The 27,490-nt window shown below is 42.9% G+C and overlaps 1 long non-coding RNA gene across 3 annotated transcripts in view; it reads left to right on the top strand.

Annotated features, from left to right (window-relative positions):
* Positions 1 to 24,956, top strand: part of LOC143768829 (uncharacterized) — a 142,272-nt gene extending 117,316 nt beyond the window's left edge. For all 3 annotated transcript variants that reach the window (XR_013214071.1, XR_013214072.1, XR_013214073.1), the window contains exon 3: positions 23,673 to 24,956. This is a non-coding gene — a long non-coding RNA (uncharacterized LOC143768829). The remainder of the gene's footprint in view (positions 1 to 23,672) is intronic.
* Positions 24,957 to 27,490: the final 2,534 nt, after the last annotated feature.

The raw sequence follows: 27,490 nt of genomic DNA, 5'->3' as shown, positions 1-27,490 counted from the left end.
GCTCTGGATACATTGTCTCACCGCTGCAGCCATTTATATAAGGCTGTCAGGTATTACGTCCCTAGCAATCAGTCTGACTCGGTTATCTCAGCTCACTGCTCTATTGGCCATTCAGTCCCGTGCAGAGAGAGGCCAAAAAAAGGTTTTTAATAGTCAAACAATGCTTTCATATATCTTTTCCTGTGGTATTATCACGTTATTGTAAATATAAAATAAGATAGCGAAAGTGATAGAACTGCATTCTCTTTTTCTTCTCTATTACCTAGGGGATTGTGTATATTACTGTGTATTATTGCACTGATACAGAAATATGGAGGAATAGTGGCTTCATATATTAGTTACATAGGAGCACAGCTCATTGAAGCCGAAAGTGGCATATTTATAAACAGTGCAATTCGTAGCCTGGCAGATTTAAAGGGGTTGTCCACTTAAAAATATTATTGGTCCAAAGGCTCAAAAAGGCAAAACAAACATACTAAGCTAAGCTTTGATTCAGCCTCTTATTCAGGAGTTCAGTTCTGCCTTTTCCCTTTGCTCCTTTTTTTTCCTACCTGAGCCTTTCGAGCAACAAATTTTGAAAGGCAACAACCCAAACCTTTAAAAAGTCAGGTACTTTATGAATTATATGAAAAACTGGAATTAAAGCTGACCAAATGGAAGAATACAGGAAAGTAGCTCATTTATTTCCATAAACGAGCACGTCGATGGGCTATATGAGTTGTATGGCCACACAGGATGACAAAACTGTATGTTTACAGAATAATCGGTGGTAAAATTGTTCTGCCCCCATACAAAGGCCATGTTGCTGGCACCACCATCCTGTTTATTTCAGGGCGATGTGCTGCCAACAATTAAAATTTTATGTTCTGGATATTTACCTGTGCCAATGATCTGGTACAAATGATCATAAGAACTCTAGGGCCTGATCATGGCCCCATTTGCAGACTATTGGCACTCGTAAATAGGCTTTTACGCTCCTTGGTCATGATATTTATCATCTGCTGTCTCACATTTGACTTTTTAGATCAAAAGGAGGATGAAAACTACAGCACATGAAAAATGTGAAAGTTTCCTTTGCAGCATATGAGAGAGGAGAAAGATCTTAGGGAGTATTTTACTTGTAGCCATGATCCAGTCCTCCTTTAATATGAAATTGTGTAAGGAAAAGTGCATTTCTGCAATGGGGTGTGCAAAATAATATTGCAGCAGCAGAACTTGATAAAGCAACAATTCTTCCAGGGTCGGGAACAGGAATCCAAAGATATTTCACATAACAATTCTAAAAACGAGTGTAGAAGTGTACAAAATTGCATATTTTTTAAGGTGTTGTTTTAGAAAAGGTGAAAGAGTGTAGGTTGTCCTTAATGGGAACTTGTCAGGTCAGATACATCTATTAACCTGCAGATCTAGGGTTAATTTGCAGGTTAATAGCATTACAAAGGTGCCCGGCCTCCATACTGAAGGTGCGGCTTTGATTTTTATTCCTCCCGGGAGCCGCTGGCTTTAAGTCATGAAGGCATGTCATGCTGTTACAGTCACCACTCACAGGGGTAAGCACGCCCCATAACTTGGAGTGACAGCTGGCTCAGCAGTGCACCAGTGCAGAGCGAGCTGTCAATCAAAGTGCCAGGGCGTGCTTATAACCCGATCACAGTGATGTGAGCGGTCACTGTAGCCGTAACTGCAGATTAAACCTTAATCTTAAGGTTAATAGCGTTATTTAACCTGATAGGTTCACTTTAAAGCCACCATTGAGTGAAATTTGGGGGGGATTTATCATTAAGGGAATTTTTTAAGTCAGATTTTCTGGAAAGTGCACTGTCTGTATTTGCTTAAAATTTATCAATATGTGGCACGATGCTTGGTAAAATTGGTAGCAACTCTGTCCAATATTGCAGTTCAATCCCTATCACTTGAAAGAGATGTAATTGTACCAAATGCATAGATCTGTATCTAATAGCAATGAAGCTATTGAGTCCCATCCATTCAGTTGATCGTTGACGGTGCTAAGAGTGGGATCTCACCAATCTGTAATTGATGTCCCGTAACACCCATTTAAGGAGTCCTTTTGTAATTATGACCATTTGTCTAAAGGGGAGTCCCTTTTCTTCTGTTTCATGTATCATGGTGTTTTTTAAATTCCCAATATAACTGTAATTTGGTATGGTAAGAGAGAGTTAACAAAATTACTCGGTATGAAAATATGATTTCCACACTTTTGTCTTAACTGAACACCCTACCTGATTCGTCCATATGAAAAATGCATAATTTCTTTGATTGTTTATGAATATTTGAGTTTTAGAAAATCAGGGGTCTATTTGTTTTTGTAAAACATCCTTGAAGACCATAGCACTACGACTCAGTTTTCTGTAAAGACTAATACGCCTGACAATAATCCATAGGAAGGTTAAGGGCAAGGTGTGAGCGTAATGACAGCTTATATGAAATTTGCAAATTGCCAGTAGACAGGATGTCTTCCTTAAGAATCAAAATATATTTAACTTCTTATCACTTTCCTAAAACATCATTCCGAATATGTTCTGAAGAGTTTTAAAAAGAATACCAAAATAAATACGGTAAGTCCCTTTAACCTCACTATATAAAATAAACATATTCAAAACATACATAGAAAACCATCCAGAGTTAAATTGCCTTTAATTAAGAACATCTGTCTAAATATTGTGAGAGCAGGAAACCTTTAAAGGATGTAACAATTATATATGGCGCAGCATGTTAAGTTGTTGTTATAAATCAGCAAACATGGTCTCCTACCATTTTGTCTTGTCACATAATATGTCGGCAGTTATCATTTCATCCCTTACACTGTTAATAGGGACAAACTGTTTACAGCTAATTGTTAAATCTTATCGGTCAGTGGGATTCTCAATGCATTCATTATCAAATAGATCTCCTAGACCTAATGAGTCCGGTGTGCTTACTTTGAAAATCTACGCCAGAATGGCTGTACAGTCCTGATGTTGACATGATCATTTTACAAGTGGAGCTCAAAAATGAGAGCTTATTAGCCGAAGTATATTCAGTCCCCGACATCTATTAGGTGCTGTGGCACCCGCCAAGTTTTGCTGTAGGGGGACACTTTACGAAAATGTGGTGTTTTTTTTCCTGAAGTGTAATTTTTGCTTTCGCATTTTTTTACTATGTTATTTATACAATACTAAGCCGCTTGAAGTAACAGCACATGTGAAAAAGACTTGGGTATACTAATAGATCACAGACTGAACATGAGTCAACAGTGTGATGCAGCAGCAAAAAAGGCAAACACAATTCTGAGTTGCTTTAACAGAAGCATACAGTCTTGATCATGTGAAGTAATTATCCCCCTCTACTCCTCCTTGGCCAGGCCTCATCTGGAATACTGTGTCCAGTTCTGGGCACCACATTTTAAAAAAGACATCGAAAAACTGGAGCAAGTTCAGAGAAGAGCAACCAGGATGGTGAGTGGCCTGCCAAGTATGTTCTTCGAGGAACGGTTAGAGGATTTGATAATGTTTAGTTTGCAAAAGAGAAGACTGAGAGGAGACTTAATAGCTGTCTACAAATATCTCAAGGGCTGTCACATTGTAGAAGTATCATCTTTATTCTCATTTGCATAAGGAAAGACTAGAAGCAATGGGATGGAACTGGGAGGAGACACAGATTAGATATTAGAAAAAACTTTTTGACAGTGAGGGTGATCAATGAGTGGAACAGGCGGCCACGAGAGGTGGTGAGTTCTCCTTCAATGGAAGTCTTCAAACAAAGGCTGGACAGACATCTGTCTGAGATGGTTTAGTAACTCCTGTATTGAGCAGGGGGTTGGACTAGATGACCCTGGAGGTCCCTTACAACTCTTACAATTCTATGATCCTATGATTCCAAGCAGAAACCACCTGAAAAATTGTCAGGTCACTTCCTTTAGTTGCTTTTCTCCTTTCAAGCCTATACAGTATATAGTATGTTCATTCTTTGTAGAGTGTTCAAGGAGAGCTTTTTCATGTGGGCTTCAGAGCTGATCTGCCTAAAAAAGACATCATGTGCACATACCCTTTTAGTACCCAATGTCCATCCTTCTGTGGATCATTTTATTCCAGATCCCCTCTGCAATCACCTAAAAGGGCAGAATATCTATGAACACCGTGTTTGATAGATCACATCACCCACCTTCCCCCGCCTGTTCTCGGACTGGTCAGCAATCCTAATGTTACAGTAGCAGCATTGGGCCAATGCAAGATGAGCAAGGGCTTACATTACTTGACTTGATATCTTGTGGTGGACAGGTTCCAACTAATCCGCATACTGGAATATACTGATGTGTCCTCTAAGAAGTGCATATATAAAAGATTGAAATATAGACAAGAATAATCCACTTTTATTTCATGGAGGCATCTTATTGGCATTACCTGTTAATTATGTTGGACAGGGTCTCCATCACATGTCACTTTGTTTTGTACCAATGTTAAAAATATATATATTTTTTCATATATAGTATAACCATTGTGAATCTTAAACTAAATGCACTGTATATACTCTTGACAGTGGCCACAGTCTTGATGGATGCCTTAGCTGCCTTGCACCATATAGATATATGGATCCACTGCCACAATACGGATCTGCTGAAAAATATATATCTTCTGTCCTCTGTAACAGAAACTGAATGGTATACAGCAGCATACTAGCTAAATGGAGAACAAAAGGACACTCTTTTGGCCTTCATCTGTTGAATGACCTTCATCGGTTTTGTAACAATTAAATAAAAAGATAGAAAACATTTACATTATTTTTTCATTTAAAAAAAACCCTTTCAAATGCAAACTTTAGCTGGCTCCTTTAACCCTGAAGATCAGCTGTTATTTCTGGGAGAAGACGCTTGTGACCAGATAATTTAGAATTGCCGTATTTTTCGCTTTGTAAGACACACTTTATTTCCCCCAAATTTGGGGGGGAAATGGGGGTGCGTCTTACAAAGCAGATATGCAGCTTACCATTACAGGCTGGGATGAGGGGGTGTCCGCCACCGCTGCCACGGTTGTCCACCACTGCTGCCGCGGTTGTCCGCCACTGCTGCCGCGGTTGTCCACTGCTGCCCAGGGTGGAGCTGGAGTCTCCGGTGCTGCGGGGGGCTCTGGCGACATTTTGTGAAAGGCCAGAGCCCCCCGGCACTTCGTCCATGCTTTCCTGTGCGACGGACTCTGGGAAAATGGCCGCCGGGATCTTGGGAGATGAGATTTCAGCGCTGAGATCTCATCTCTCGAGATCTTGGTCCCAAGATCTCCATCTGCGCATGCGTCACCTCCCGGCGGCCATTTTCCCGAAGTCCACTGCACAGGAAAGCAAATGTCGGCAGAGCCCCCCCGCTGCAACGGAGACACCCTTGCAGCACCGGAGCCCCCCTGCAGCACAGGAGCCCCCCTACAGCACAGGACACCTGTGCACCCCCTCATCCCAGCCCTCAGCAACGCTCCACTCCTGCCTCCTCCAGCAGCGACCCTGGGACCCTGATCCACCGCAGCCACAACCCCCGGTAAGCAATAAGACGCATGGATTATAAAAAGCCCTACCAATTTATTAAAAAAAAAAGTTTTTTTCCTATTTTTCTCCTCAAAATTTGGGGTACGTCTTATAATCCGGAGCGTCTTACAAAGCGAAAAATATGGTATGTGCCAGCCATTGAAATGAATAATGAATTGGTGGGCTGGGACTGATGGTATTAATGCTGCCCCTATTACGGTTCATGAAGGGTGGTCCTAATTAGACATATTGACAGTTGTCTTTATGACCCAATCCCATTAAGCCTTTCTGTTTAGGATCCACTCTTAGTCAATGGCTACATGCTTAAGCTGGACATACAAATGACAAATATTGGCTTTCTACTTTAGATTGATCATGATGGCAATGCAATCATCGTGATCGGCAGCACATCGTCTTGTCGATAACCATGATATTCTATTGCACAGAATGATTGTATTAATGATCGTGCCTGTTTAAACAGGTAATTAAATGACGTTGTCTGAAGGTCATTATCTAAGGCTAGTTTCACATTTGCGTCTAAATCCGCAGCGTTTAAAACGCATCCGCAAGTGGTGGAAAAAACGCGTACAAACGCGGCGGTTTTTTTACGCATGCGTTGATGCATGCTGTTAAAAAACGCTGCGTTTGTACGCGTTTACATGCGTTTTTCTGCGTTTCGTTTGCGTTTATGGTGCGCATGATGAGAAATTTCACAAGAGAAAAATCAAGCCGGTAATTCAGCGCGGTGTACAGTAAAATCACACTGACAGGTTAGAATAGAGTAGATATATACACATAGAATAGGTATATATACATATGTATATGTCAGTGAGACACCTATATATGTATATTTATATTTAATGCAGCGCTAGATAGCATAAAAGCCGCTAATTCAATTACCGTCTTCTGCTATCTCCTTCACAAACTGGGGCAGATATTAATAGCCTAGAGAGGGTCCATGGTTATTGGCCCCCCTGGCTACAAACATCTGCCCCCAGCCACCCCAGAAAAGGCACATCTTGAAGATGCGCCTATTCTGGCACTTGGTCACTCTCTTCCCATTCCCGTGTAGCGGTGGGATATGAGGTAAAGGATCAACATGTTAGGGCATGTTAGGTTAGGCTATGGGTTGAACTAGATGGACTTACAGTCTTCCTTCAACCTTAATAACTATGTAACTATGTAATGTCACCTTGCTATTGTAAGGTGACATTAAGCCAGGTTAATAATGGAGAAGCGTCAATTATGACACCTATCCATTATTAATCCAATAGTACAAAATGGTTAAGAAAACACACACACATTATTACAAAGTCCTTTAATGAAATAAAGACACAGGTTGTTGTAATATTTTATTATACTGGTAATCCACCTGAAGACCCTCCTTCTGTAACAAAGGAAAAATAAAGAAACAACAATATCTCATACCTTCCCTCGCTCAGGTCAAGTCCCACGAAGTAAATCCATCTGAAGGGGTTAAATCATTTTACAGCCAGGAGCTCTGCTAAAGCAGTGCTCGTGCCTGTAAAAACCCAGGGAATGAATGGATTGGAGGGGAGTGACCTGTAGTTACCTTGAGTCATGGTGAGGCGCCCTCTGCTGGATGTCCTCATATGAACTCGAGCCTGGTAAAAGTTCCCACGCTCGAGTTCATATGAGCACATCCAGCAGAGGGCGCATCACCGCGACTCAAGGTAACTACAGGTCATTCCCCTCCAATCCATTCATTCCCTGGGTTTTTACAGGCAGGGGCGGCTGCATTAACAGGCTTCTGCTTGTAAAACTAGTTAACCCTTTCAGATGGATTTACAACGTGGGACAGAACGACGGAAGGTAAGGAATATTGTTGTTTGTTTTTTTTAACTTTGTTTCAGGTGACAAAGGGTCTTCAGGTGGATTAAGAGTCTAATAAAATATTACAACAACATGTGTCTTTATTTCATTAAAATACTTTGAAATAATGTGTGTGTGTTTTATTAACCATTTCGTACGATTGGATTAATAATGGATAGGTGTCATAATTGACGCCTCTCCATTATTAATGTGGCTTAATGTCACCTTACAATAGCAAGGTGACATTAACCCTTCATTATCCCATATCCCACCGCTACACGGGAGTGGGAAGAGAGTGGCCAAGTGCCAGAATAGGCGCATCTTCAAGATGTGCCTTTTCTGGGGTGGCTGGGGGCAGATGTTTGTAGCCAGGGGGGCCAATAACCATGGACCCTCTCTAGGCTATTAATATCTGCCCCCAGTCACTGGCTTTACCACTCTGGCGGAGAAAATTGTGCGGGAGCCCACGCCAATTTTTTCCGCCATTTAACCCTTTAATTTAATAGCTAGAGCCCCCAAATTTGACACAGAGACACTTCTTACATTACTGAAGAGGAATATGTAATAACAGAAGGGATATGAGATGGTTTACTGTATGTAAACCATGTCTCATATCCTGTCGGGTTTGTGAAGGAGATAGCAGAAGCCGGTCATTGAATTAGCGGCTTTTATGCTATCTAGCCATGCATTAAATATAAATATATATACATAGGTGTCTCACTGACATATATGTATGTATATATACCTATTCTATGTGTATATATCTACTCTATTGTAATCTGTCAGTGTGATTTTACTGAACATCGCATGCGTTCAAAAAAGCAACAAAACACATGTGCTTAAAAACGCATGCGTTTACATTGACAGCAATGCGTTTTTTTGTCGCAATCCTTGCGCGATCGAACGCATGCGTTTCCTGGCGGCAAATAGACGCCTCTAGAAATTACTACATGTTGCATTTCCACGCCAAGCCGCAAACGACGAGACGACGCATGCGTCGTCAAACGCGGCAAAACGCGAACAAAAAAAAACGCATGCGTTTTCAATGTTAAATATAGGAAAACACGACGCATGCGTTTATATGAGGTACAAACGCTGCGGCCACAAACGCAAATGTGAAACCAGCCTAAGGCCACGTTCACATGTTCAGTATTTGGTCAGTATTTTGCATCAGTATTTGTAGCCAAAACCAGGAGTGGGTGAAAAATGCAGAAGTGGTGACGTGTTTCTGTTATACTTTTCCTCTGTCCAATCCCTGATTTTTTTTCTTACAAATAGTGATGTTAAAGACTGACCAAATACTGAACGTGTGAACGTGGCTTTAATAAGGCCTCATTCAGACATCAGTGATTTTTATTGTACGCAAAAAACGATTTCCATTAGTGTGCTGTGTCAGATTTTCCTCAGCGTTAGCTCTCTGTGTCAATTTTACCATCAGTTTTTCTCGTATGCAACAAAAAAACTAATGTAGTTTCTCAAGCTTTTTCTATCAAACAAACATGAGAAACTTACAGGATTAGGCTGGAGTCACACTACAGCGAGATACGGCCGAGTCTCGCAGGTTAAAACTAAGCTCTGGCACCGGCACTGTGGAGTGGAGCGTGCAGCTCCATGTATTGCTGTGCGGCTGCACGCTCCGCTCTGGAGTGTCGGTGCCAGAGCTTAGTTTTAACCTGCGAGACTCGGCCGTATCTCGCTGTGTGTGATCCCGGCCTTAGGATGTAACTAGCATGGCATCCAAGTGCAGTCCAATTTTTTTCACTGAGCCATAGACTTGCATTGGCGAGTTTGATCCCCCGATCAAGATCATTAACAGACAAGTCTTTGGGGTTTTTTTTGAGTTCCAATCAGTCTGCAAAAAAACAAGGAAATATGAACAGCCTCATAAACTATAATAGACATGTGTTCTATGTGTTGAAAAACATGATTAGAACATGTATGTGAAAAAATGAACGTCTGAATGAGCCCTAAAGTATGTGTCTTGAATAGTGTTGAGCGATACCGTCCGATACTTGAAAGTATCGGTATCGGAAAGTATCGGCCGATACCGGCAAAGTATCGGATCCAATCCGATACCGATACCCGATACCAATACAAGTCAATGGGACTCAAGTATCGGACTTTATTCCTGATGGTTCCCAGGGTCTGAAGGAGAGGAAACTCTCCTTCAGGCCCTGGGATCCATATAAATGTGTAAAAGAAAGAATTAAAATAAAAAATATCGCTATACTCACCTCTCCGACGCAGCCTGGACCTCAGCGAGGGAACCGGCAGCGTTGTTTGTTTAAAATTCGCGCTTTTACTTGGTTACGTGAAGTCCCGGCTTGTGATTGGTCAGGGCGGCCATGTTGCCGGGACGCGGACCAATCACAGCAAGCCGTGACGAAATTACGTCACGGCTTGCTGTGATTGGTCCGCGTCCCGGCAACATGGCCGCCATTAACCAATCACAAGCCGTGACGTCACGGGAGGCTGGACACGCGCGCTTTTTAAAATGGGCGCGTGTCCAGCCTCCCGGCTTGTGATTGGTTGATCGCGGCGCAACCAATCACAAGCCGGGACGTCACGGGAGGCTGGACACGCGCCCATTTTAAAATGCGTGCCTGTCCAGCCTCCCGTGACGTCACGGCTTGTGATTGGTTGTGTCTCCCATGTGACTGCGACGCAACCAATCACAAAGCCGGGACGTAATTTTAAAATCCTTAAGGACCTGAAATTACGTCACGGCTTGCTGTGATTGGTTGCGTCTCCCATGTGACTGCGACGCAACCAATCACAACGCCGGAACGTAATTTTAAAATCCTGAAGGACCTGAAATTACGTCACGGCTTGCTGTGATTGGTTGCGTCCCGGTCACATGGGCGGCACGCAACCAATCACAAGCCGGGACTCACGTAAAGGAAAGAAAAGCGCGAATTTTAAACAAAGAACGCTGCCGCTTCCCTCGGTAAGGTGCAGGCTGCGTCGGAGAGGTGAGTATAGCAATATTTTTTATTTTAATTCTCTCTTTTACACATTTTTACATTAATGTTGTTTCGATACCGATACCCGATATCACAAAAATATCGGATCTCGGTATCGGAATTCCGATACAGCAAGTATCGGCCGATACTTGCAGTATCGGAATGCTCAACACTAGTCTTGAACTTTACTCAGCGTGTATGTAAATGTTCCTGTAGGCCCACTTTTTTGAGACATTTTGCTTTTTTGGCCTTTGTCTAGTTAGTATGTTGCTAGCTTTAGCTATGGCATATCTGAAGTACAGCTCAGTGATTCAGACTGCTGATCATCCTTCTCCACCGCACATGAATTCTTAGCAGATTGGCTTTATAAGTATTGACCTTACAATAAGCAGTTGTGCTTGGTAGGCACAAGAACTAATGAAGCCTCATCTCCAGTGGAATCGAGAATTGCAGTCAGAAGTTCTACTAAGACAGGTAATCCCTTATATCTCACCCTCACATAAGTCACCTGGAGTTCTTTATGAAAACTTAAAGGGAATCTGTCACCCCATTTTTTGACTATAAGCTGCTGCCACCTCCATCAGGGGCTTATCTACAGCATTCTGGAATACTGTAGATAAGCCCCCGATGTAACCTGAAAGATAAGAAAAACAAGTTAGATTATACTCACCCAGGGGCGGTCCCGGTTCGGTCCGGGTCTGATGGGCGTCGTGGTCCAGTCCGGGGCCTCCTATCTTCATAGGATGGCATTTAACAATGCTCAGTTCTTTTTCTGGAACTGCACATTCTATTTGTTCTTCATGGGTATGGACCTAATTTCCTTGTAAGCTTACAGTTCAACTGGTGGCCAACTGGCCATGCTTTCCTCAGTCATTTCATGATCTGGGTGAAACCAAGACCGTTCTACCTTTTATTGAGAAGCTATACTCAGAAAATGACCTATTGCTTAAATCAAACTTAGAGGTTGAGAGCTAATGTTGGCCAGTATATTAATCATTAGTTAACCATAGTGACTGCTCTGAACCTAGAGAGATCATCACATGGCAAAAAAGGCAGGTAGTTATCAACTACCTGCCGATAAGTGCTTATCCCCATAGATAAAAAAAAAAAGTCTGGATAGCCCCTTTAACAATTATCTGTTATTGCACTTTTTTAGGTCCAACTTTCTGTGCATTTCTTAATATATTTGTTATACAGTACCAGTTGCAGCAGTTTCTTATAAAAGGCTCTAAATCCTGATTCGGGGGAAAGCAAATTATAAAATTCTCACCATAAATGAGGACATTATTGCATACGGTTTTATTATGGAGTTCAGACTACGATAGTATATGCTAAGCTTCCTTTAGTGGTGGCCAAGTACAATTTTATTATTAAATTACAGAGGCAACATTTCTTAAAATGACAAACATACCACGATACAGTGAGATATCTTGATGTAAAAAGTGTAACTCAACATCCAACCATAAAAGTTTAAAAGTTCAATGACTTTTATTGTATTAAGTGTTAACTTTCTGCGTCAGGATATTTTTGTTTGTGTGTTAGTTTAAGAAATGCTTTATCTGTACATACACAATATTTAGAGAATCCCATTACAAAAAACAATCTTTAACTGCTATAAAAATATATTAGGAACACAATATATATATATATATTTTTTAAGAAATGATCTATGTAATGCTTTGTAAACATTGGGGTAAAATCTGTTCTCCTGTCTCCCCAATCTTTTATGGTAGTGCACTTTACGGTTCTCCCATATTTGTTGGTTCCTTTTAGACAAAATATTACATTAAAAAAAGTGAAAGTGATTGTGTAATGGCTTCCATAATGTGGGCACTAAAATGAGTTATATGTGACTAGTATTGCTGAGAATGACTCTACCTTCATCGGATCATTTAGGAATAGACTCCATTCACGACTGTCTAATGTTTAATGTGGGAAGGTAAGGTGCTTGCCTGACAAAGGTAAAAACAAAACAAAAACATGAAGAGTTGTGTGGAGGGTTCAAATTAAATCTCCAGATTCGGGGCTTTTGCGTAAAACAATTTCACATTGTAGTGAATTTCGTCCCACTCGGTCCTTTTATACAGTTGAAAGGAAAGGAGATTGGAGATACCAGAAAGATCATTAATCTCCGCGGAGAATTGCTGTGCGGCGCGCTGCATCTTTATAAGCCAGATGATTGAACAGGAAAGAAACGTGCTACATTATTCCTGTCCCTGATCTGTCATTCTCGCTAAAGCTCGTGTGTACTGCACAGGTAGTTTTCCATAGAGATCAGCGATCTCTGTGCGAGCTTTCTTCTTTCCACCTTTTTCCTGTCAGACATATAGAAAAAGGAAGTGATTGCATTAAATAATTATTCCATTCACTTTCCTGTGACCACAGTAAAAGTAGGTTTATTGAAAATACATGGAACAGCGAAACATCGAATAGCACTGTAATATGTAGAAATCTGCTGACTCTCTGATGATCAGTGATGTCGCTTGTGGATATAACTTTGTTACATACACAGTTATAAGTTAAGATTTAACCCCTTCCCGACCTTTGACGCAGCGTATGCGTCATGAAAACCTGTGCCAATCCGACCTGTGACGCAGCATATGCGTCATGGTCGGATCGCGCTCCTGCAGGCCGGGTGAAAGGGTTAACTGTAATTTCACCCGGCCTGCAGGGACAGGGGGAGTGGTACTTGAGCCAAGGGGGGGTGGCTTCGCCCCCCCATGGCTACGATCGCTCTGATTGGCTGTTGAAAGTGACGTTTCACTTTCACTTTCAATCAGAGCGATAGTAATATTTCACCAATGAAAATTGGTGAAATATTACAATCCAGCCATGGGCGATGCTGCAATAGCATCAGCCATGGCTGGAGATCGCGATCAGCCCCCCCACCGCCACCGATCTCCTCCCCTCCGGTACTCCGTCCTGTCATATAGTGTCCCACGCTCCCCTCCGTCCTTCTGTCCGCTCCCCCCCGCTGTCAGATCACCCCCCCCCCCCCCCCGCTGTCCGATCACCCCCCCTTCATACTTACCGACCTGTGTCCCTCCCGGTGTCCGTCCGTCTGTTCGATGGGCGCCGCCATCTTCCAAAATGGCGGGCGCATGCGCAGTGCGCCCGCCGAATCTGCCGTCCGGCAGATTCGTTACAGGTACATTTTGATCGCTGTGATAAGTTCTATCACAGCGATCAAAATAAAAAAAATAATAAATAACCCCCCCCTTTATCACCCCCGTAGGTAGGGACAATAATAAAATAAAGAATTTTTTTTTTCGTTTTAGGGTTAGGGTTTTAGGGTTAGGGGGTTAGGGTTGGTTCACACTGCGTCTAAGCAGTCCGTTTGACGGACTACGTTACACCGCGGCATAAACGCGGTATAACGTAGTCCGTTACGGCCGCCATTGACAGCAATGTCGGACGCATCACAAGCGCACGCCCACAATGGCTGTGCGCTAGGGATGTGCCGTCATTGAGTGACAGACCCTGAGATGCGGGCTGCAGCGTTTCCGGGTCCGTCACTGCTAGCGCAGATAGAGCTAGCAGATGCTCTATCTGCGCTAGCGCGATGCAAACGTCGGCACTTGCGCTAGCAGCAGCTCGTTAGCATATGTGCTGAACGGGCTGCTGCTAGCGCAGTGTGAACCTGGCATTAGGGTTACGGCTAGAATTAGGGTTAGAACTAGGGTTAGGGTTAGAATTAGGCTATGTGCACACGGTGCGGATTTGGCTGCGGATCCGCAGCGGATTTGGCTGCGGATCTGCAGCGGTTTTCCATCAGGTACAGTACCATGTAAACCTATGGAAAACCAAATTCGCTGTACCCATGGTGCGGAAAATACCACGCGGAAATGTCAATTCTTTGTGCGGATTCCACAGCGTTTTACACCTGTTCCTCAATAGGAATCCACAGGTGAAATCCGCACAAAAAACACTGGAAATCCGCGGTAAATCCGCAGGTAAAATGCAGTGCCTTTTACCTGCGTATTTTTCAAAAATGGTGCGGAAAAATCTCACATGAATCCGCAACGTGGGCACATAGCCTTAGGGTTGGAATTAGGGCTAGCGTTGGAAATAGGGTTAAGATTAGGCTGTGGTTAGGGTTATGGTTAGGGTTAGGGGTGTGTTGGGGTTAGGTTTTGGATTAGGGGTGTGTTGGGGTTAGGGGTGTGTTGGGGTTAGGGTTGTGATTAGGGTTATGGCTAGAGTTGGGATTAGGGTTAGGGGTGTGTTGGGGTTAGTGTTGGAGTTAGAATTGAGGGGTTTCCACGGTTTAGGCACCATTGATTTTAGTCAATCTTGCATTCAAAAAGTCAAATGGTGCTCCCTCCCTTCCGAGCCCCGACGTGCACCCAAACAGTGGTTTACCCCCACATATGGGGTACCAGCATACTCGGGACAAACTGGGCAACAATTATTGGGGTCCAATTTCTCCTGTTACCCTTGTGAAAATAAAAAAATGCTTGCTAAAACATAATTTTTGAGGAAAGAAAAATGATTTTTTATTTTCACGGCTCTGCGTTGTAAACTTCTGTGAAGCACTTGGGGGTTCAATGTGCTCACCACATATCTAGATAAGTTCCTTGGGGGTCTAGTTTCCAAAATGTGGTCATTTGTGGGGGGTTTCTACTGTTTAGGCACATCAGGGGCTCTGCAAACGCAATGTGATGCCCGCAGACCATTACATCAAGTCTGCATTTCAAAAGTCACTACTTCCCTTCCGAGCCCCGACGTGTGCCCAAACAGTGGTTTACCCCCACATATGGGGTATCAGTGTACTCAGGAAAAACTCGGCAACAACTATTGGGGTCCAATTTCTCCGGTTCCCCTTGTGAAAATAAAAAATTGCTTGCTAAAACATCATTTTTGAGGAAAGAAACATGATTTTTTATTTTCACGGCTCTGCATTGTAAACTTCTGTGAAGCACTTGGGGGTTCAATGTGCTCACCACATATCTAGATAAGTTCCTTGGGGGTCTAGTTTCCAAAATGTGGTCATTTGTGGGGGGTTTCTACTGTTTAGGCACATCAGGGGCTCTGCAAACGCAACGTGACGCCCGCAGACCATTCCATCAAAGTCTGCATTTCAAAAGTCACTACTTCCCTTCCGAGCCCCGACGTGTGCTGTTGTGATTTTGCTTTTTGCTCCCTCTAGTGGTCATTAGTGATTTGACTCTGGAGCTTCTGTCTTTTCCTATATCCTCACCTGGGCCGTTAGTTCAGGGGCGTTGCTATATAAGCTCCCTGGACCTTCAGTTCAATGCCTGGCATCGTTGAAATCAGAGCTAATCTGTTGTGCTCTTGTCCTATGATCCTGGTTCCTGTATTTCAAGCTAAGTCTGCTTCCTTGCTTTTTGCTTTTGTTTTGTTTGGTATTTTTGTCCAGCTTGTTCCAATCTGTATCCTGACCTTTGCTGGAAGCTCTAGGGGGCTGGTGTTCTCCCCCCGGACCGTTAGATGGTTCGGAGGTTCTTGAATCTCCAGCGTGGATTTTTATAGGGTTTTTGTTGACCAGATAAGTTATCTTGCTATATTCTGCTATTAGTAAGCTGGCCTCTCTTTGCTGAACCTGGTTCATTTCTGTGTTTGTCATTTCCTCTTACCTCACCGTTATTATTTGTGGGGGGCTTGTATCTTGCTTTGGGGTCCCTTTCTCTGGAGGCAAGAGAGGTCTTTGTTTTCTTCTCCTAGGGGTAGTTAGATTCTCCGGCTGGCGCGAGTCATCTAGCGATCACCGTAGGCATGATCCCCGGCTACTTCTAGTGTTGGCGTTAGGAGTAGCTATTTGGTCAACCCAGTTACCACAGCCCTATGAGCTGGATTTTTGAATCTCGCAGACTTGCACGTTCCTCTGAGACCCTGTCCACTGGGGTCATAACAGTATGCCAGGCCAGTATGAAATGTTTAATGCATTGCAGAAGTGGGATTATAAGAAAGAAAATTTTGAGTTTTTTTTTTTTCCCTCTCTCATTTTTTTTTTTTTTTTTTTCTTTTCCCCTTTACCTCAGAGTGGCTTAAGCTTGCTGCAGACATGAATGTCCAGACCTTGATTACAAGTGTGGACCAGCTTGCCGCTCGTGTGCAGGGTATACAAGATTATGTTACCAGAAATCCTAGGTCTGAACCCAAGATTCCGATTCCTGAACTGTTTTCAGGAGACCGATTTAAGTTTAGGAATTTCAGGAATAATTGTAAATTGTTTTTGTCCCTGAAACCTTGTTCGTCTGGAGACTCTGCTCAACAAGTAAAAATTGTTATTTCATTCTTACGGGGTGGCCCTCAAGATTGGGCTTTTTCGTTGGCGCCAGGAGATCCGGCATTGGCTGATATTGATGCGTTTTTTCTGGCGCTCGGTTTACTTTATGAGGAACCCAATCTTGAGATTCAGGCAGAGAAAGCCTTGCTGGCTATGTCTCAGGGCCAGGACGAGGCCGAGGTGTATTGCCAAAAATTTCGGAAATGGTCCGTGCTGACACATTGGAACGAGTGTGCACTGGCCGCTAATTTTAGAAATGGCCTTTCTGAGGCCATTAAGAATGTTATGGTGGGTTTTCCCATTCCCACAGGTCTGAATGATACCATGTCCCTGGCTATTCAAATTGACCGGCGGTTGCGGGAGCGCAAAACCGCAAATTCCCTCATGTTGTTGTCTGAACAGACACCTGATGTGATGCAATATGATAGAAAAACCGCAAATTCCCTCATGGTGTTGTCTGAACGGACACCTGATTTGATGCAATGTGATAGAATCCTGACTAGAAATGAGAGGAAAATTCATAGACGCCGGAATGGCTTGTGCTACTACTGTGGTGATTCTACACATGTTATCTCAGCATGCTCTAAACGTATATCTAAGGTTGTTAGTCCTGTCACCGTTGGTAATTTGCATCCTAAGTTTATTCTGTCTGTAACTTTGATTTGCTCACTGTCATCTTATCCTGTCATGGCGTTTGTAGATTCAGGTGCTGCCCTGAGTCTTATGGATCTCTCATTTGCTAAGCGCTGTGGTTTTATTCTTGAACCATTAGAAAATCCTATCCCTCTTAGGGGTATTGATGCTACGCCATTAGCAGAAAATAAACCGCAGTATTGGACACAGGTTACCATGTGCATGACTCCTGAACACCGCGAGGTGATACGTTTTCTCGTTCTACATAAAATGCATGATTTGGTTGTTTTGGGGCTGCCATGGTTACAGACCCATAATCCAGTCCTTGACTGGAAGGCTATGTCAGTGTCTAGTTGGGGCTGTCGTGGTATTCATGAGGATTCCCTGCCTGTGTCTATTGCTTCTTCTACGCCTTCGGAAGTTCCGGCGTATTTGTCTGATTATCAGGATGTCTTTAGCGAGTCCAGGTCCAGTGCATTGCCTCCTCATAGGGAATGTGACTGTGCAATAGATTTGATTCCAGGCAGTAAATTTCCTATGGGAAGACTGTTTAATCTGTCGATACCTGAACATACCGCTATGCGTTCATATATCAAGGAGTCTCTGGAGAAAGGACACATCCGTCCGTCTTCTTCCCCTCTTGGTGCGGGATTCTTTTTTGTGGCTAAAAAGGACGGATCTTTGAGGCCTTGTATTGACTATCGGCTTTTAAATAAGATCACTGTCAAATTTCAGTATCCTTTGCCGCTGTTGTCTGACTTGTTTGCCCGGATTAAAGGTGCCAAGTGGTTTACCAAGATAGACCTTCGTGGTGCGTACAACCTTGTGCGCATTAAGCAAGGGGATGAATGGAAAACCGCATTCAATACGCCCGAAGGTCATTTTGAGTACTTGGTGATGCCTTTTGGGCTCTCTAATGCCCCTTCAGTTTTTCAGTCCTTTATGCATGACATTTTCCGGAACAATCTGGATAAATTTTTGATCGTTTATCTGGATGATATTCTGGTTTTTTCTGATAATTGGGACTCGCATGTGGAGCAGGTCAGGATGGTCTTTAAAATTTTGCGTGAAAATTCTCTGTTTGTCAAGGGCTCAAAGTGTCTTTTTGGTGTACAGAAGGTTCCCTTTTTGGGGTTCATTTTTTCCCCTTCTGCTGTGGAGATGGACCCAGTCAAGGTCCGAGCTATTCTTGATTGGACTCAGCCCTCGTCAGTTAAGAGTCTTCAGAAGTTCTTGGGTTTCGCTAACTTCTACTGTCGTTTTATCGCTAACTTTTCTAGCATTGTGAAACCTTTGACGGATATGACCAAGAAGGGCTCCGATGTGGTTAATTGGGCTCCTGCTGCCGTGGAGGCTTTCCAGGAGTTGAAACGTCGGTTTACTTCGGCGCCTGTTTTGTGCCAGCCTGATGTCTCGCTTCCCTTTCAGGTTGAGGTGGATGCTTCAGAGATTGGAGCAGGGGCCGTTTTGTCGCAGAGAGGCCCTGGTTGCTCTGTTATGAGACCTTGCGCCTTTTTCTCTAGGAAGTTTTCGCCTGCGGAGCGAAATTATGATGTGGGCAATCGGGAGTTGTTGGCCATGAAATGGGCATTTGAGGAGTGGCGTCATTGGCTCGAGGGTGCTAAGCATCGTGTGGTGGTCTTGACTGATCACAAAAATCTGATGTATCTCGAGTCTGCTAAACGCCTGAATCCTAGACAGGCCCGCTGGTCATTGTTTTTCTCCCGTTTTGACTTTGTTGTCTCGTATTTACCAGGTTCAAAAAATGTGAAGGCCGATGCTCTTTCCAGGAGCTTTGTGCCTGATGCTCCTGGAGTCGCTGAACCTGTTGGTATTCTTAAGGATGGTATTATCTTGTCAGCTATTTCTCCAGATCTGCGACGTGTGTTGCAGAGATTTCAGGCTGATAGGCCTGATTCTTGTCCACCTGACAGACTGTCTGTGCCTGATAAGTGGACCAGCAGAGTCATTTCCGAGGTTCATTCCTCGGTGTTGGCAGGTCACCCAGGAATTTTTGGCACCAGAGATCTGGTGGCCAGATCCTTTTGGTGGCCTTCCTTGTCTAGGGATGTGCGGTCATTTGTACAGTCCTGTGGGACTTGTGCTCGAGCTAAGCCTTGCTGTTCTCGTGCCAGCGGGTTGCTCTTGCCCTTGCCTGTCCCTAAGAGACCTTGGACACATATCTCCATGGATTTCATTTCTGATCTTCCGGTGTCTCAAGGCATGTCTGTTATCTGGGTGATATGTGATCGCTTTTCCAAGATGGTCCATTTGGTTCCTTTGCCTAAGCTGCCTTCCTCTTCCGATCTGGTTCCTGTGTTTTTCCAGAACGTGGTTCGTTTGCACGGCATCCCTGAGAATATTGTGTCAGACAGAGGATCCCAGTTCGTTTCCAGATTCTGGCGATCCTTTTGTAGTAGGATGGGCATTGACTTGTCGTTTTCGTCTGCTTTCCATCCTCAGACTAATGGACAGACGGAGCGAACTAATCAGACTTTGGAGGCTTATTTGAGGTGTTTTGTCTCTGCTGATCAGGACGATTGGGTGACCTTCTTGCCGTTGGCTGAGTTTGCCCTTAATAATCGGGCTAGTTCCGCCACCTTGGTTTCGCCGTTTTTCTGCAACTCTGGTTTCCACCCTCGTTTTTCTTCGAGTCATGTGGAACCTTCTGACTGCCCTGGGGTGGATTCTGTGGTGGATAGGTTGCAGCGGATCTGGAATCTTGTGGTGGACAACTTGAAGTTGTCACAGGAGAGGGCTCAGCGCTTTGCCAACCGCCGCCGCGGTGTGGGTCCCCGACTACGTGTTGGGGATTTGGTGTGGCTTTCTTCCCGCTTTGTTCCTATGAAGGTTTCCTCTCCCAAATTTAAACCTCGTTTTATTGGTCCTTACAAGATATTGGAAATCCTTAATCCTGTATCCTTTCGCCTGGATCTTCCTGTGTCGTTTGCTATCCACAACGTGTTTCATAGGTCCTTGTTGCGGCGGTACTTTGTGCCTGTGGTTTCTTCTGCTGAGCCTCCTGCTCCGGTGTTGGTTGAGGGCGAGTTGGAGTACGTGGTGGAGAAGATCTTGGATTCTCGTCTCTCCAGGCGGAGGCTTCAGTACCTGGTCAAGTGGAAGGGCTATGGTCAGGAAGATAATTCCTGGGTGGTCGCCTCTGATGTTCATGCGGCCGATTTGGTTCGTGCCTTTCACGCCGCTCGTCCTGATCGCCCTGGTGGTCGTGGTGAGGGTTCGGTGACCCCTCACTAAGGGGGGGGTACTGTTGTGATTTTGCTTTTTGCTCCCTCTAGTGGTCATTAGTGATTTGACTCTGGAGCTTCTGTCTTTTCCTATATCCTCACCTGGGCCGTTAGTTCAGGGGCGTTGCTATATAAGCTCCCTGGACCTTCAGTTCAATGCCTGGCATCGTTGAAATCAGAGCTAATCTGTTGTGCTCTTGTCCTATGATCCTGGTTCCTGTATTTCAAGCTAAGTCTGCTTCCTTGCTTTTTGCTTTTGTTTTGTTTGGTATTTTTGTCCAGCTTGTTCCAATCTGTATCCTGACCTTTGCTGGAAGCTCTAGGGGGCTGGTGTTCTCCCCCCGGACCGTTAGACGGTTCGGGGGTTCTTGAATCTCCAGCGTGGATTTTTATAGGGTTTTTGTTGACCAGATAAGTTATCTTGCTATATTCTGCTATTAGTAAGCTGGCCTCTCTTTGCTGAACCTGGTTCATTTCTGTGTTTGTCATTTCCTCTTACCTCACCGTTATTATTTGTGGGGGGCTTGTATCTTGCTTTGGGGTCCCTTTCTCTGGAGGCAAGAGAGGTCTTTGTTTTCTTCTCCTAGGGGTAGTTAGATTCTCCGGCTGGCGCGAGTCATCTAGCGATCACCGTAGGCATGATCCCCGGCTACTTCTAGTGTTGGCGTTAGGAGTAGCTATTTGGTCAACCCAGTTACCACAGCCCTATGAGCTGGATTTTTGAATCTCGCAGACTTACACGTTCCTCTGAGACCCTGTCCACTGGGGTCATAACAGTGTGCCCAAACAGTGGTTTACCCCCACATATGGGGTATCAGTGTTCTCAGGACAAACTCGGCAACAAATATTGGGGTCCAGTTTCTCCTTTTACCCTTGTGAAAATAAAAAATTGTGGGCTAAAAAATAATTTTTGAGGAAAGAAAAATGATTTTTTATTTTCCCGGCTCTGCGTTATAAACTTCTGTGAAGCACTTTGAGGGTTTAAAGTGGTCACCACACATCTAGATTAGTTCCTTGGGAGGTCTAATTTCCAAAATGGGGTCACATGTGGGGAACTCCAATGTTTAGGCACACAGGGGCTCTCCAAACGCGACATGGTGTCTGCTAACGATTGGAGCTAATTTTTCATTCAAAAAGTCAAATGGCGCTCCTTCCATTCCGAGCCCCGCCATGTGCCCAAACAGTGGTTTACCCCCACATGTGAGGTATGAGTGTACTCAGGAGAAATTGTCCAATACATTTTAGGATCCATTTTATCCTGTTGCCCATGTGGAAATGAACAAATTGAGGCTAAAAGAAATTTTTTGTGAAACAAAAGTACTTTTTCATTTTTACGGATCAATTTGTGAAGCACCTGGGGGTTCAAAGTGCTCACTATGCATCTAGATAAGTTCCTTGGGGGGTCTAGTTTCCAAAATGGGGTCACATGTGGGGAAGTTCCAATGTTTAGGCACACAGGGGCTCTCCAAACGCGACATGGTGTCTGCTAACGATTGGAGCTAATTTTTCATTCAAAAAGTCAAATGGCGCTCCTTCCATTCCGAGCCCTGCCATGTGCCCAAACAGTGGTTTACCCCCACATGTGAGGTATCAGTGTACTCAGGAGAAATTGCCCAATACATTTTAGGATCCATTTTATCCTGTTGCCCATGTGGAAATGAACAAATTGAGGCTAAAATAAATTTTTTGTGAAAAAAAAGTACTTTTTCATTTTTACGGATCAATTTGTGAAGCACCTGGGGGTTCAAAGTGCTCACTATGCATCTAGATAAGTTCCTTGGGGGGTCTAGTTTCCAAAATGGGGTCACATGTGGGGAAGCTCCAATGTTTAGGCACACAGGGGCTCTCCAAACGCAACATGGTGTCCGCTAATGATTGGAGCTAATTTTTCATTCAAAAGTCAAATGGCGCTCCTTCCCTTCCGAGCCTTGCCGTGTGCACAAACAGTGGTTTGTGACCACATATGAGGTATCGATGTACTCAGGACAAATTGCCCAACACATTTTAGGATCAATTTTATCCTGTTACCCATGTGAAAATGAAAAAATTGAGGCTAAAAGAAATTTTTTGGGAAAAAAAAAGTACTTTTTCATTTTGAGGGATCAATTTGTGAAGCACCCGGGGGTTCAAAGTGCTCACTATGCATCTAGATAAGCTCATTGGGGGGTCTAGTTTCCAAAATGGGGTCACTTGTGGGGGAGCTCCAATGTTTAGGCACACAGGGGCTCTCCAAACGCGACATGGTGTCCACTAAAGATTGGAGCCAATTTTTCATTGAAAAAGTCAAATGGCTCTCCTTCCCTTCCGAGCTCTGTCGTGTGCCCAAACAGTGGTTCCCCCCACATATGGGGTATCGGTGTACTCAGGACAAATTGTACAATAACTTTTGGTGTCCAGTTTCTCTTTTTACCCTTGGGAAAATAAAAAAATTGTTGCTAAAACATCATTTTTGTGACTAAAAAGTTAAATGTTCATTTTTTCCTTCCATGTTGCTTCTGCTGCTGTGAAGCACCTGAAGGGTTAATAAACTTCTTGAATGTAGTTTTGAGCACCTTGAGGGGTGCAGCTTTTAGAATGGTGTCACTTTTGGGTATTTTCAGCCATATAGACCCCTCAAACTGACTTCAAATGTGAGGTGGTCCCTAAAAAAAATGGTTTTGTAAATTTTGCTGTAAAAATGAGAAATCGCTGGTCAAATTTTAACCCTTAACTTCCTAGCAAAAAAAAAAATTTGGTTCCAAAATTGTGCTGATGTAAAGAAGACATGTGGGTAATGTTATTTATTAACTATTTTGTGTCACATAACTCTCTCGTTTAACAGAATAAAAATTCAAAATTTGAAAATTGCAAAATTTTCAAAATTTTAGCCAAATTTCCATTTTTTTCACAAATTAACGCAAAAATTATCGACCTAAATTTACCACTAACATGAAGCCCAATATGTCACGAAAAAACAATCTCAGAACCGCTAGGATTCGTTGAAGCGTTCCTGAGTTATTACCTCATAAAGGGACACTGGTCAGAATTGCAAAAAATGGCCAGGTCATTAAGGTCAAAATAGGCTGGATCATGAAGGGGTTAATTGACGCTATTGTTTAAAATTAATAGGGCACAATTCAGCAGTGCTTACCAGACCGAATTAACCTTTATTTCTATTGCACCATATTAATTTTTTATTAGTAAACCATGGTACCATATTATTTTTATACCTTTTCCTGAACAGTCTCCTTTTTCCATCAGCCCATCCTACTCCAGCAGTAGAGAAGTGCCTGCTACAGTGCCCGCTGGTCCTATATCCTGCTTACACCATGCAGCACTTTATTCAGCCAGAATGGAAGGCAAGAAACTTCTGAAATGAGCTCTGAAGACTTAGGTTGGTGAAAGAAGACTTTCAGTATCAGTGCTTCAAGAAGCAGCCAGGTCCAGAAGATTGTTATCTACATCAAGCATTGGAAATTTCCAACCACTTACAATATACGAAAAAACCCATGTGGATAAATACTTACAAATCTAAAAATATTTAACAGACGTGACCCAGGGAAGAAATAAACTAAGTGCTCAGACAGGATGATATGACTGAATGACACACTGATATTTAGGGGGTGAGCATACAATGAAACAGTCTCCTAGGCTGAGCCACAGAAGTGATAAATCTTCCCTATGCAACAGATTTGCATTACAATGTGTAACTGGATGTAATGTGTCCTCCATGGCTAAAAGAAAGCAGCTGCAGGCCCATTTGGCAAGTGTGTTCAAATAAGCTGACACTACAGCAAGTCCTGAAGTTCTAACTTCAATTAAAAGAATATTTGTCCATCTGACAGTCATTCTGATTTCTGGGGACTTGAAGTGGAGAGAACGAAGGACACATTTTGAAACTGTTCCTTAGGGCACTGAGAGGGTTGCCCTGCCCCTCTGGCACTGGGCCACAACTATCTTCTCCTTCTGTTCTCATATAGATCCGTGTGTGTGTGTGTGTATATATATATCTATATATATATATATAACAAAAAGCAGCACCAACAGAATACAATGGGTGCAAAAAATCCTTCCAGGTATATACCAAACCTCATGCTATTATCCAGAAAAATGAAGGCACCACTCCAATAGAAAAAATAAATGTGGTTTATTGGCCCATGTGCGACGTTTCAGTCCAGGATGCGGACCTTTCTCAAGCAATGTGATATTTGTAAATGTTTTCAAATTAAAATAATCTAACAAATCCAAATTTCCAATAAAACAGGTCCTTTAGTTAGCATGTCCAAAATATCTCTTCAGTCAGATAATTTTAAGCTTAACATAGAGGACCAAGTTTTAACTCGTACATCAATAAAATAATAAAACAAAAGTTTAAATGTTAAAAATATATTAATTCATATTAAGTCAATCATTTGTGCTAAAACTGATCATTGGTCCCTTTAACCAAGCTGGTCCAGATTTACCTCGACTGGTTCAGAAAATTGCATAACAAAATATTTTTTAACTGTGCATTATTTGGACATGAAAAGTTCCAATACTTAGCCATTTTCTGTGCTTCTGTATGGTTCATCACATTTGGGATACTGTCACGAAGTGTCCTAGCGTGACCCGACCCGACGAGTGGTTGGTCACCAAACGGGGAAACACACAAGGGTACACAGGGGACACTAACAATGGTGGGCCCTGTCATTAAGGAATGGGGAATGGACACCTCCTGCACTCACCTGAGAATGTGCCCTGCTTTTACTAGTGTCCCTATACGGGTTCTTTCACCCCGTCGCCGAGCAGGATACCTAGTCATTCCCTTGCCCTGCTCTAATCCCTAAATAGGGAACTGGCAGGTGAGAGCACTGGCCCCATCACTGTACTAATACAACACATGGGAAGTTACAGACAACAAAGGGACAAAGCAACAATAAACTCCACACTTAGCTTTCTCTGCTGCAATGCACTGTACAACAGAGTAAGGCACCAGATATCCGTATTCAGCTGAAGAACCACAGCACTCAGCAAGCTCCTTCTCCAGCTAGGTTGGTGTCCAAAAGGACCTGTATAACCCAACAGTCAGCTGATGCATCCAATGACCTTTTGAAGGAAGGTGGGAGTTGTCACCACCAACATCAGCAGACTAGGCAGCAATGTAATTACTTACACCAGCGGCCACTGGGGAAAAACTGCATTAACTCCCGATAGCCTGAGAGGAAATAAGTTTTTATCTGAGAAGCCAGATCTGCCACAGATCCAAACATGGATTGTGACAGATACATTCTTCCTGGAAGCAAATCAATCAAGTCTTCAATGGGAAAACATCAACATTGGAAACTTCCACAATTTTGATCAGTACAATTAAACATGCAGAATTTTGGTCAGAAAAGCCTCCATTCCTTAAGACTCCCATACACATTGGAACAAGGTCAGCTGAACCATACAATATCAATGGGTTCAGCCAACAATTTAACCCCTTCACGCCGTAGCCCATTTTCATTTTTGCATTCCTGTTTTTGCTCCCCTTCTTCCCAGAGGCATACCTTTTTTTATTTTTCCCTCAATATGGCCATGTGAGGGCTTGTTTTTTGTGGATCGAGATGTACCTTTGAACAACACCATTGCTTTTACCACAGTGTACAGGAAAATGGGAAAAAAATTCCAAATGCGCTGAAATTGCAAACAAAAGAGCAATTTCACAATTGTTTTTTGCTTTTTACCATGTAAACTAAATGCTAAAACTGACCTGCCATTATTATTGTCCAGGTCATAACGAGTTCACAGACACCAAACCTGTATAGGTCCTTTTTTATTTAAGTGGTGAAAAAAAATCAAAGTTTGTTAAAAGAAAAAAAATGGTGTCATTTTCCGAGACGGATGCACTCTCAGGTAAACAAAGCTTGCATGTGTATAGGGGTGTAAGGAGGCTATTGGTGGAATGGGCGTTTGGCCAATCTCAGGTATATGTGTACCTTAATGTGGTTGTACAGATTCATAAGTACTTCCTTAAAAAAAATATTTGTTAATAACAAATTTGCGTTTATAAATTATTCATTTTCATAAAAAGTTGTAAGAAGATTCTGTGATATCAAGAGTTTCTTCTTTTTGTACAAGGACCCTTTAAAATTGAATCTGGTTGAGCTGAATTTTAGAGATGTTTAAAATGACATTTCGGTAGCATCAATGCAATGATCCGGAACTGATAAACGGGACAGGGATAAGTTATTGGCAGGGTGTACAAGGGTCAAAGCACTCGTTATCTGAATGACACAGGGAAGCATTATTTGCCAAAGGTCAGTACAAATTTTCACGGATGGATGGTCAGTAGTATTTGCTACACCTTTTAACTTTAGCTCCTGCCGGTAATTCTTTATTCTTCATAATAGCCCTAAGCCTGCAAACTAAAAAAAAGTTACATACAATCAATCCAAAGGCAGCAAGGCATTTTCACTATATGTATAGCTTGCTCACTTTCATCACATATCCTAAATCCGAGAATGCTATAATTTATTCTAGGATTCTTCCCTTATAACACTGTAGACAAATAAAAATCTGGAAATAATAATTAAGGTTTACTAAATTATCGCTCAAATTTAGGCCAAAGAAATGGACCATATGCTGAGCACCATGATTATTGTTTTAGAAACTTTGTGCACCTCACAAGACAAAAAAGTTCCAGATTTTATTAAAGGTGTGTTTTATAGGTTTGTTGTAAAATAATAGCATAAAAAGACCCACCAAGAAGTGGCACAAAACATAGAAAGGTTCCTGATCTCTAGACTGTTCTGTCTACTTTTAATTTGTCTACATTTAAAACTCTATTAATAAATCTCCCCCCATATGTATAAAACACCCACCAATGAGGAATAATGGCACCTGATATTGTGTATATGTCCTCATGCCATCAAAACAGTCTTAGCCCATGGAGGCATGGACTCCACAAGACCTTTCAATGTGCTCTGTGATATTTGGCATTGAGATGTAAGCAATGGATCCTTTGCAATTCCATACATTTTTATTGCCGTTCGATCAGCTTGATATTTCTTGTGACTTTAATAATGATGCTTCTGATTGCAACTGTTTCTGTGATTGTT

The sequence above is a fragment of the Ranitomeya variabilis genome, chromosome 4 (assembly GCF_051348905.1).
Source record: "Ranitomeya variabilis isolate aRanVar5 chromosome 4, aRanVar5.hap1, whole genome shotgun sequence".
Classification (NCBI taxonomy): Eukaryota; Metazoa; Chordata; class Amphibia; order Anura; family Dendrobatidae; genus Ranitomeya; species Ranitomeya variabilis.
Note: the sequence above shows the minus strand (reverse complement) of the source record. Positions and strands in the feature narration are given on the sequence as shown.